Source organism: Lonchura striata, chromosome 1 (assembly GCF_050655825.1).
Source record: "Lonchura striata isolate lonStrDom1 chromosome 1, ASM5065582v1, whole genome shotgun sequence".
Lineage (NCBI taxonomy): Eukaryota > Metazoa > Chordata > Aves > Passeriformes > Estrildidae > Lonchura > Lonchura striata.
In genome coordinates, this window is record NC_140703.1 from 3,290,678 (window position 1) to 3,301,912 (window position 11,235).

Here is an 11,235-nt window from a genome sequence, read left to right on the forward strand (position 1 = left end):
AAACTGATTATGTAACTGATTATTATTTGACTGATTATTTAAACTGCTTATTAAAAATGGCAGCTTCAACCAAACCCTGTAACAGCTAAGTTGCCTAGTGCTGCCTAGGAATGTCTGTTCTGAAACAAAGAAATTTAACCCAACACTGAGGCTGAGGTGGGAACTTAGAGACTTTAGGAGTCAGGTGTGTCCATAGCCTGTATTTCCTAAAGAAGGCACCTTAGAGGGCAGAAATTCTGTGATGCAGATCATGTCCTAAGCCACAGTCTGGGTCTCAAACTCTGAGCTCAGCAGGGCTGGCTCCCCACATTAGAAGCCTGCAGAAGATGCTAAATGTCAGCTTGCGTGCTTCATGGCTCTGCATGTGCAGTTTGTGGTGGCTCCAAAGGGTTTGCTGTGACAGGAATACTCTATATAAAGTACTTCTTTATATAGAGTATTCAATGAACTTTTGGAAGTTATCTTGCCCTTGTATATACAGCCTCATGCACTCTCTCTCCATTAAAAGGAGATATTATAAAGTTTGTAGGCTTTTATTTACTCATTTTTTGCATCCTTTCTATTTTGATATGAACAATGTTTTTTCTTTATGGAATGTCATTCAGCAGAGCAGTCAAAGATTTCTTTGGCTTTAAAGTTGTTTAAATGGACTCTGGGTTAAAAATAACTTATTCCCAACCTGTCACTATAAACAATTGCTTCAGGCCAAAACCTGATTTTCCTTTCTTGAAGGAGCCCAGGGGAGGGATCCTTGTTTAGCCAGATGTGATATGCAGTTATCCAAGGATGCTCATTTTTCTCCCTCCTCAGCTGAGTTCAGTGCTACCTGATCATAAGACTTTCAGTATTCTGTAGTGAATACTACAAAACACAGGCTGTTGTGTTTTGAGTGTGGTTGTGTTCCCCATAAATGGTATGGGAATCCCATTTTGTGACAACATTTAAATAACTTGGTGAATAGTGCCAAGCACTTAAATTCTTGCAGAATGTGGGTCCTCAGTTGTATCCTTGAAAATATAAATAAAATGAAACCATGCTAATGTTGTGAGCCATTTTGTCTTGCCTTTCTTTTTCAGTCTGGTTGCTACTAAATATTACTTACTTGATGAAATTTACTGTTTTTTAATTTAAACTTATTTTTTGTAAATCCACCAGCAGTTCTTTTTATGTTGATACACAAATTGGATCAAGCAAATGGCTTCTTGAAGTGGTTGTTAAAGTCTCTATGATATCAGCAAATGACCTAAGTGTAACTTTGGGAAGTTTTTTTGCATGACTTCCAGGAGCTGGAGGGCAACTGAAGTAATAAGTGATTATGACTCATAAAGAATAAAAGGAGCTGTAGTGGGAAATTACGGGAAAGAGCATAAGCTCTGGCTTTTCCCTGCTGTGATTTAGGGCTATTTTTATTAGAGACAAGGGAACTTTTCCATGCCTAGAGAGGAGGCAAAATAAACAGGGACATAGATATCCTTAGAGAAAAAGGTAGGTGAATAAAGTAGGGAAGTAAGGCACTAATAATCTCCAAATTCTGGTGCAGGAAGAACCAGGAACTTGCTTTTATTTTTTTCCCTTCTCTTTTCCATTGATTCCCGCCTCCATCCCCTCAGTAATCAAGTGCACTAAGGTTAGGGTTCATTCATGCTGTTTTCAGGGTCTCAACAGTTGAAGTTACTGTTAGTTTGCAACCAAATTCTTCAAATTAGAGCTAGTGAAGGAGTTCAAGCTGTGCTCAGTAGGACTAGACTGTGAAATCTCCTATTTGACTGTAGAAAGTGGGGTGAAAGATGCAAAATGTTATGAGCAGTGTCTTCCTGAGCCCTGTGTTACTTACAGAGAAATGCCTGCATATGCAAAGCAGTCCTTGAAATTAGGATAAGAAAAGACTTTACTATGCTCAACAAAACAAGCATGGTAATAACAAAAGCAAGCTAGATGTAATTTCTCATTAATATAACATGCCTTCCTTTCCAGTGTCTGCCAGATTTTCAGAAAGTTCTTTTTGAGATGAGCAGGACTTGTAGCTGCTGAATTCAAGGTGGGTGTTTGTGCTTGTGTATCTGTGGAGGCCTAACAGACAAGAAAGAGTTGATAATTTGAAAGACCAAAAAAATAAAAATATATTTTAAGGAAACTCATAAGATAAATACTTATATTACAAAAACTCTCTTCCTACTGTGAATGCAGCAAAGAAGCCTGTACCTACAGCTGCCCTGTGTGTCGCTTGTGTTAGCATAACTCACCCACACCCACAAAGGCACACAAAGCTATTTTGCTTTGTGCTGGAATAGTGCCATCCAGGAGTAACAGCCAAAAGGGAAAAATTCCTTTCAGCAGCATTCATTGCCCTAAGCCAAAAACAAAGCAGAAAGATGCACTTCTCCCTTTCACGCTTGTGGAGCTGAGACAGTGCCAACATAAACCGTGACTGATGCTCTGAAATGGCACCACTCCATGGCACTGTCACTAATTCAGTGATGCAGCCTGAGCTTACACTAACTAACTTTCTTGGAAGGTAAATCTTTTTAAAGGATTTTAAAGCTTTTGGGCCATGCAGCTGGTGAAGGGTCTGGAGCACAAGTCCTACGAGGAGCAGCTGAGGGAGCTGGGGGTGTTCAGTCTGGAGAAAAGGAGGCTCACAGGGGAACTCAACACTCTCCACAACCTCCTGGAATGTTGTTGGAGGTGTTGTTGTCGGCCAACCCAGGTGAGGGTTGGCCTCCCCTCCCAGGCAACTAGTGACGGGACTACTGGAAATGAGCTTGAAGTGCACCTAGGGAGGTTCAGTTTGGACATCAGGAAGAATTTCTTTCCTCAAAGGACTGTCAGGCATTGGAAAGAGTTGTCCAGGACAGGGGAGAATCACCATCCCTGGAAGTGTTCAAGAAGCAACCAGATACGGCACTTAGGGCCATGGTTTTGTTGGCAAGGTGGTGTTCAGTCAAGGATTGGACTTGATGATCGTGAAGGTCTTTTCCAACCTTACTGATCCTATGATTTCCCATTATGCTATTGTACTTGTTATAAATGATAATTTCGTAACTATGGTATGCTGCAGGCTCAGAGTAGCCTGTACCTCAGCTACTATGCCCTTTTTGATTGCTTCCTTGTAAAGCTTTAAAAGGAAAATGAGATTATACTGTACAAAGGAAAGCTGCTTACCTCGAGTTAATAGGGTCTGTACTTTTCACTCAAATCCAAGGTAGATGACTCAGTGATTTGAGGAAAGGGGCTTTAATTTATCCTCATGGTTTACCAGTGAAGAAACATAAGAGATGCATGCCCTTGTATCTGAAAAGAAGGAAAAAGAGCAGCTAATTTCAGGAAAATGAAAACGAGTAGGGACAGAAAATTTTAAACTGTATCTGTACTTGGAGACTGACAACCTCAGCCTCTAGATCTAGATGAACAACAAGCATTTCAGCTGTAGTTAAGAGTGAGGTGCTCCCAAGCCAGCCAAACTTCCATGGCCTGACAAATCAAAAATGCAAGCACATAATCAAATAAAAGCCATAACTTTGATCCGGTTCTTGGCCTAAATAATGGGTGGTTCAGGACCTGGGAGTTTAAAAGTTTGTACGTGTATAATTGATATGCAGCCTAAATAAATAGTGTAGCTGGAGGTGATGGAGTCAGATTTTAAAAGGTCCCTGGTACCATGTCAGCTGTGCTTAATCATCTAATTTGGACAGTAATGCACAGATACCACTGAGATGTTCAACATCACCTTTAAACACCAGTGAACAAAGATTTGGGGTAGCATAAAGTAGGGAAGTTTGATTTGAAATATGTAGGGCCAACAGTGGTGTATCAGGAAATGTAGCATTGGTGATCAATAACACAAAATAGTAACAAAAAAGTAAGCTGATTTCAGAAAGGAATTAGAAAATATTTGAATTCATGCATTTAGAAATGTATAGTAGAATACTTCACAGTGAGAACTATTAAATGTACCAAATCAGAGCTAGTATGTCTGTGATTTATGTAAGGTTCACTAAAAAAAAAAAAAATGTTCTCTTCCTTGACAAAATCAAAGTTACCTGCTTTTTGTTTGCAGAGCTGTTCATTTTTAGGCTAACTGCATTAAAGGCAAAAGCCAAGAATGCTGAGATTTATATTTACTCTCCAAGTAATCACCATGTCACTAAGGAGAATGAAACTGCATATGCCTTTGTTTATTATTATGCAAAAGGTTTACAAATTTGGTTCAGCTTTAGACCTTTATGACATTTCTAACTTCCTTGAGATTCTTCTCTGAAACAAAATAAAATTGCATATATAGAGTTTTCATATCACAGAAATCATCCCTCTTGGTTTTATTTCTTGCATAATACTGATACTGCATTTTCCCATGACCTACATCTTGTTAAATAATATGTAAAACCATCCAAAATCCAACTGCATGGACTGCAGCCTCAGAATTTCTTCAAGTCCCTCCTCCTAGCTATACATTCTTATTGTTTCCTTATATTGAAGTAGTCCTGAAACAGTATGAATGTTTGTCAAACTCAAGCAAATATTAATTATTCTCTTGGGAGAAAATCCAAACAAAAGTTCATTGGTGGAGAGCGTGCAAGGACATTTTTAGAGGTGCTTTAGATCACTCCTTAGGTCCAGATTTTGCTGATGTTATTCTAATAAGGGCATATTCAAACTACTGTCTTTTATGCACTTCAGCAGCTAAGTGAGTTTTAGTATGTTTTGTGATATACTCCCCACATCAGAAGAACTGCAAAACACTTAAACAGGGCACTATATTTAGGTGAGAGTCAGTCTTTTTTTTAATTTTTTTTCCCCTACATTTGGCCTACAATGTACCATGTTTGCAGTAATCTGCCACCTGCTCCTGCTTTCCTCAGCTGAATCTACCCCAAGTTCAGTTTTAGAAATTTATATAAATAGATCAGTATCCTATTTCTACAGACTGCCTATTTGATCTTGCAGTTCTTGTTTCTAACTTTAGTGAAATACTTTTCCTACTAATTTCATGTTGTTCCTTGCTCTCTCTCTTTTATTTTTCTCTAAGTAGACCTCTAGTTCTGCAGTATATGAATGCCAAGAGTATTCCCAGTCCCAGAGCACTGATCTCAGAAAAACAAATCTAAATGAGAGAAATGCCAGGAAAAAATAATTCTTGTTGGTATTTCTTTTTCTATTATTACTAGACAAAGAAAAATCCATGACTATAATTTTTCTTTTAAGGGCTCTTATTTACCAGAGACCAAGTTAGGCTCAAGGCAAATTCTCATTATGAGAATGACTAGCAGAGATATGACTTCTGCCTTCCTTTTTGTAGCTTGTTAATTATATCAACTTTAACCATTAAGACCCTTTCCAGGGTTACTTATTTTGGTGGCAAAAGTTGATTGGTCAAGTTTGATTACACCAAAGCCAAGTAGAATTTATTCCATGAGGCATCCTGGCCCCACCCTTGTTCAGTGAATTCCACTGGGGCTGTCTGAGCTTTGACACCTAGCAAGGGTCTTAGGAAATGTAAAAATGTGGGGATTGTTGATTCCAGAGGAATTTGAGGCTGAAGCTGGTAGTATTGAGAGTTTCATTCCATGGTGAAATAGACTCAAGGTGGATGCTGAATTTTTTTCATGTTCTTTGCCATTTGTTTTCTGAATTCAGTAGTTAAGACACTTTATTATGTCATTGAACTACTCTCCCTGTTGGGTGAAAAATCTTGAATATATTTTTGTTTTGCCCATCTTTCTCTCTTATTATTTGTCTAATAGTTCTGACCTGTGAAGTACTGATTTTTTTTTTTTTAATCAATGCCAAGTAGGATGATAAGTTTTTCTTTTTGGTTTTGTCAATTATAAATTATTCTTTGAAATGGTAAAGGAAGTTTAGAACATATAGTCAAAAGCATATAGTCATATTTTTATAAGAACATATAGTCAAAAGTGACTAGTTGAAGTTTGACCTTGAAAAATATGTGAGACCTTGAAAAATATATGAGAGATGTGTAACTCATAAGAATTTTATCTTGAAACACCTTCATTCCTAAAGTATCTAGGATTAAAGTGTTGTTCTATCAGATTTATTGTCTCTTGCAAATTTTGGAATATGCTGATTTGAAGTGATAAATCTTGATTTTTATTTTCCAAAAGTTTTTTTTTGTTTTGATTTTTTTTTTAATTTGAACAATAATTAATTTGTTTTGGAAAGAAAATAGGTCATGATCACTGTTGTTGATGCTTTTGGCTTTTTACATTTTTTTAATAGAATGTGGAAAAGAGCGTGCTAGAATTTATCCTTATTTTCAAAGTATCAGATAATTGTATATTTATCTGTGTGAACTTCTTGGATCACAACAGTTATTTCATTAGTAGTCAAACTGGTTTCATTGTTGTTATAAAAGCTGTTTTCCAAGATTTGGGGTTATGGGGATACAACATGCTTAAATAACTTAAATGCAAGCAAGAGCCCTGCCAACTGTGTTTTGAGCTGTGTCAATGCTTCTGGAGCAGCAAGTGACTTTCACATAGCTGCTTAGTTCTTATAGAAGCTCCAGCCTTTATTTACATTGCTTTCAGTTTGTGTAATATTAAAGAAAAAAAATAAAGTTGCCATTTAAAAAATAAAGCTGCCATTAAAAAAATAATGTAAGGATAGTAACTTCAGTAGCCTAAAAATGACTAATTTCCAAGGGTTCCAGTGACAAATCCTTTCTTTTGTTTGTATGAATGAGTAGAGACTTGAGGAAAAAGATTGTGGTTTTGTTATATCAGACTGTGACAATGAGCATTGGTTAGAGGGAGTATTGTTTAATTAACATAATGTAAAGGGTAATAATCTATGTGTTTTATGTGTAGTTTGATCTATTGTGTCAGTGTGCATTCAAGCCATTGAAGTGCTTCTTTTTAAAATCCCTTTACTTTGTAGAGCACTGGGTCTCAAGGAATGCTGATACATAAAGAACTTGTGGTTAATTTCTAAAGTATCCCTTAGGAATTAATGTGTACATGCAAATCCTTGCAAGTAGAAATGAATTTGTTGTTGCAGTTTGTTTAATTTTCCTTTCTCTGGGATGTACTTCAGTAACAAGTTTCTGTGCAGCTCTGTGTGTGTGGCCTTAGCAAAGATTTTTCAGTTTTTGCCTTGCCCTAAGAATCGTTTCAGACAGGAGAATCTCCTGTCAAACAGGCAGGAGCCTTGGTAGAAATGTTCCATTTTGCAGAAAAATAAAATGACCTGGTAGTATCAGTACAAATAAATGCTTTATAAATTACTTGCTAGCAATGTGTGCACAAAGGAAACTCTACTCAGAAGATTTTCTTGGTTGCCCAAGACTGATGCTACTACAGCAATACAAGTTCATGCACTGGGATAACAAGGGGAGATTCTGGGGCTGTGTGGATCTTGTCATGTACACAAGGAGGGGAGCATGGAGTCTAGTTTCCATTTCTATAATATGGGAATAATCATCTTCCCCCCTGGTAATGCTCATCTTATGATAAGTAGCTGCTTGTTATGCTGAACATCAGCTGCAACCTATTTTGATTTGTTGGTTTTGTTGTGATTGATCACAGCAGAAGCAGATGTTAGGTCCTAAGCAGAGGGAATAATTTAGGATGTGCATCCTTTAGAACACGTTTTGTTAAGCCTGGGATGACTGACAATAGTAAATTCAAGCAGAGTTGCAGACCAACAGCACGTACTGGGATATGCTATTCTGTACTTGGAGCAAATATGTGCATTAGTCCCAGGATACCACGTTTCAAACCATTAAATAGACATAATGAGATGTATTGGTACAATTACAGCTAGTGGCAGGAACAGAATTTGGAATCTGGGCCTGGACACTTACAAGGGCTGTGCCTGAGGCAGCTGAATAGAACCAGCTTCTTAAAACCATGGATAGGTACATCAACTATTCCTTAAAAACACCTTTAGTAGCTTCTACTTCCTACCACTGCTGTTCTGTCAAGAAATGCTACTCTGGTTGAAGAGTGGTTCTGTATTATCTTGTTCCAACCTGGTAAAATTCAGGTTTAGCAGTCTTTGCTTTTGAAACTGGTTGTGGTTGGAGTCTGTAGAGTTCAATTTTTGATTGGAAACTACATTTTCAGTCTTTTAAATACCAGTCAATGAGATGTCTCTCTAGTAAGCCTTTTCTTTTTTGTGGGGGGGTGAGGGGGGGATGTTAAGAGAAGGAAATAAGTCCCAAACAACAACAAAAACAAAATCACACCTGAATACAGAACTTATCAGCCCAGTTTCCCCATTATATGGTAATAATGGATGTCAAAAATACAGCTGCATACTTTCTCTTGACATGGTACTTTTCCACTCCCAGGCCTGTTCATGGCATTTTGTCTTTCGTGCTGAGCAAATACTTTCAGGCTCAGTCATGAACTATATATTGACAAGGGGGTTCAGAGTGTGCAGCTCTGATGGTGAAGTACCAGGTGAAACCATAATTTCTAGACTAATGAGATGTCATTTCTAATCATTCTCTTTTGGTTTCTCATTCCCACATTGATTTTAAACCTGGAAGGTGTACTTTCTTTAGAGCTAATGGCTGATTTGTAGGGATTTTGTGAATGACTATCTACAGATTATTCTCCCATAGGAAATTCCCTCATCCTCTTAAAATTGAACTGTTACCTAGCACTAGATACATGTGTGTGGGTTTGGTAAAAAACTAAATGGGACATTATTTCTGGATGTCCACATATGTCTGTGTGTGCATTTGTTTTGCAGAAGGACTGGGAGGGTTGTTATTCACACTGTTATTGTTTCTGCTGCCTTTGACAAAAGAGCAGCTGCTCCTACTAATGAATGTTTAAGGTGCCCATTTTTTCTCTCCAGTCTCATCTGTGCTGCAGGGAAATATATTCTATTGGGAACACTTCATGACACAATTATCCATTAAATGACAATGTAGTTCCCAAGGTATAGTAACTGTTTTATTTCCTTTACAGAGGTCTTCCATTGTTTCCTTCTGTAGTCAGTCTCATGAAATATAGGGATGAACAATGATAGGGATCAAAGCACCTTGAGCTTGGACAGATTCACATCTGAATAGGAATAGGGTCGTTTTGTGAATGCAGAGGGGGGTTTGCAAAGATCTCTTGGGATTCCTCTTAACTTGCCACTAGGAAAGTCAGTGATTGTCAGAATCTGCGGTATTGATGATTCTGAGATTGTAGAAAGTCTCTGTCTGTCAGCCCCCTGCCAAAGCAGAAGCCATAATTGGTCTGTGCTGGTTTCCAGGTTGTTTATTCTGTTTATCTCTCACATGTTCTGCTGCCCTGCCCAGCTCTGTCCTGAAGGGCAGCGTGTGGGGCTCTGCCCTCAGTGGGATGTGACAAACATTAAATACCAGAAACTCCCTGGGCTGCATTTACAAGAACGTGCCAATATCTGTCACCTACGTTGGACAGTGTGTCCCCAGCCTGAACCTACAGAAAAATGCCAACACCACAGTGAGACATGGAGGGCATGAAGAAGGAGGAAAAGGACAAGGCACACCCAATTTCCTCCAGCTTGTCCCCTTTGGACCCCTCATCTAGAATCCTAAAATTTTACTTTTGCACCCATGCCACACTTAATTATTACTGATATCAAGCACTCAGAGCTGGTAATTCATCCTGTAAGACTGCAAACTCTTTTCCATGGCCAGAGATCACAGCCAGTGTCTCTGGGGGCTCTGTCCAGGGGGGTTCCTGACCCCTGCCAGGGTCCCAGGGCAGCCAGAGGGATGCCCTGGATTCCCACAAGTGGTAAAACTCCCAGTCTTCCTAGACTTTAAGGAAAACCTGGCTATGCCAACTTTTAGCCTTAGTCATCCATATTAGCCATTTTTTCCTGGTCAGTGTATGCTGTTGAAATGAAACTGTTTCTAAGTGTAGTTGACTGGCTGATGCATTAAAAACTGAAACTATTTCTTTAAAATCATCTTCTTGAAACTTCAACTTCTAGTAGTTTAGAGGATTTTGATTTATATCCTGTGAAAGGAATAGTTACTTTAAAATGGTACATTAAAAATGGTACACTCGCACAAAATTTAACTTATTTTAATAAACAACAACAAAAGCTCCACTGCAATAACTATAAACAATAGATCACTCCTTACAATTCTGCAGTAATTATAGCTTCACAAGTTCACAAAATCTAGGTTAAGAAATAAACAGCCCAATCTATGTTCAGATTTTCCAGACTATGGGTTTTGACTGTCTTTTCTTTACTGCATTCATACTTTCAAGCTTTTCTCCAGAGGACCTCTAATTTTTTCTACTTAATAGCTATACAAAATTATTTAGGTTGGCAAATTTTTGCTGAATACTGTGTTGCTTCTAATAAAGTGTAGAAAATACAGTGTGTCCTGATACTTATTCCGTCCATTAGAAATTAATTCAGTATCTTTTGAACTTTTATCCTGCTTGCTCTTATGAGTCATGCTATGGCAGCACCTGTAGGAAATCAAGTGCTGTATTAGGACTTTGCACTCTAGGAGAACAAACACCCTTTCTAAAGCTGCCTGCCAATTACAGTGTAGATTTACCTGCTGCAGGGAAAGTTAGTCATTACTTTCATCTCCTCCCTCTTTTTTGCCACCAAAAGCAAAGGATTTATTTATTGTTTGTTTATCTTTGGCATTAAAAGAATCCCCCCATCCCCCCCCCCAAAAAAAAAAAAAAAAAGGTTTGTCTTGAGGGATGGTATAGGCAGTGTACAAGGTCAGTGAATCAGACACAGATGTAACTGTTTGTGCCTGCAATTGTTGATCTCCACATTAATAGAGGGTTGCCCTCCTAAGTGGAGGTAATGAAAGTCAATTTTTTATTGTTTTCTGGACTTTCATTGCAATTTGTGTACAGGAAAATTTGATGGGAGAGAAATGTGCCCAGCAGACTTTGGGATTTTGAATAATCAAGATTGAAATTTTATTTTATTCTTCCATCAGCAATGTATTCTTCAAGAGATCATGAAAATGAGGGGGTGCTCCTGTAAGGAGGTACTGGCCCTTCCTGCTGTGGCATGAATCACACAGCAAATCACTGCTGAGGGCAAGGACACCTTAGCCATCCATTTATTGGGTGTGTTTGATGGTGTAAAGTTTGAAACAGCCATTACTGGGACGATAAGCTCCTGAGAGATGCCCCTGAACAACTGCAGGTGGCACAAATAATCCTTTCGGGTTGAATAAATGCCCATGTGCTTTTCATGTATTTTTGGGTCATCTTTAATTGCCTTTTCCATTTTTCCCATTTTTGGCAG

General features: G+C 38.3%; 1 long non-coding RNA gene across 33 annotated transcripts in view; it reads left to right on the plus strand.

Annotated features, from left to right (window-relative positions):
• LOC146768567 (uncharacterized) overlaps positions 1 to 11,235 on the plus strand; it is a 185,669-nt gene that overhangs the window by 23,427 nt on the left and 151,007 nt on the right. The gene's annotated exons all lie outside the window — the stretch shown is intronic.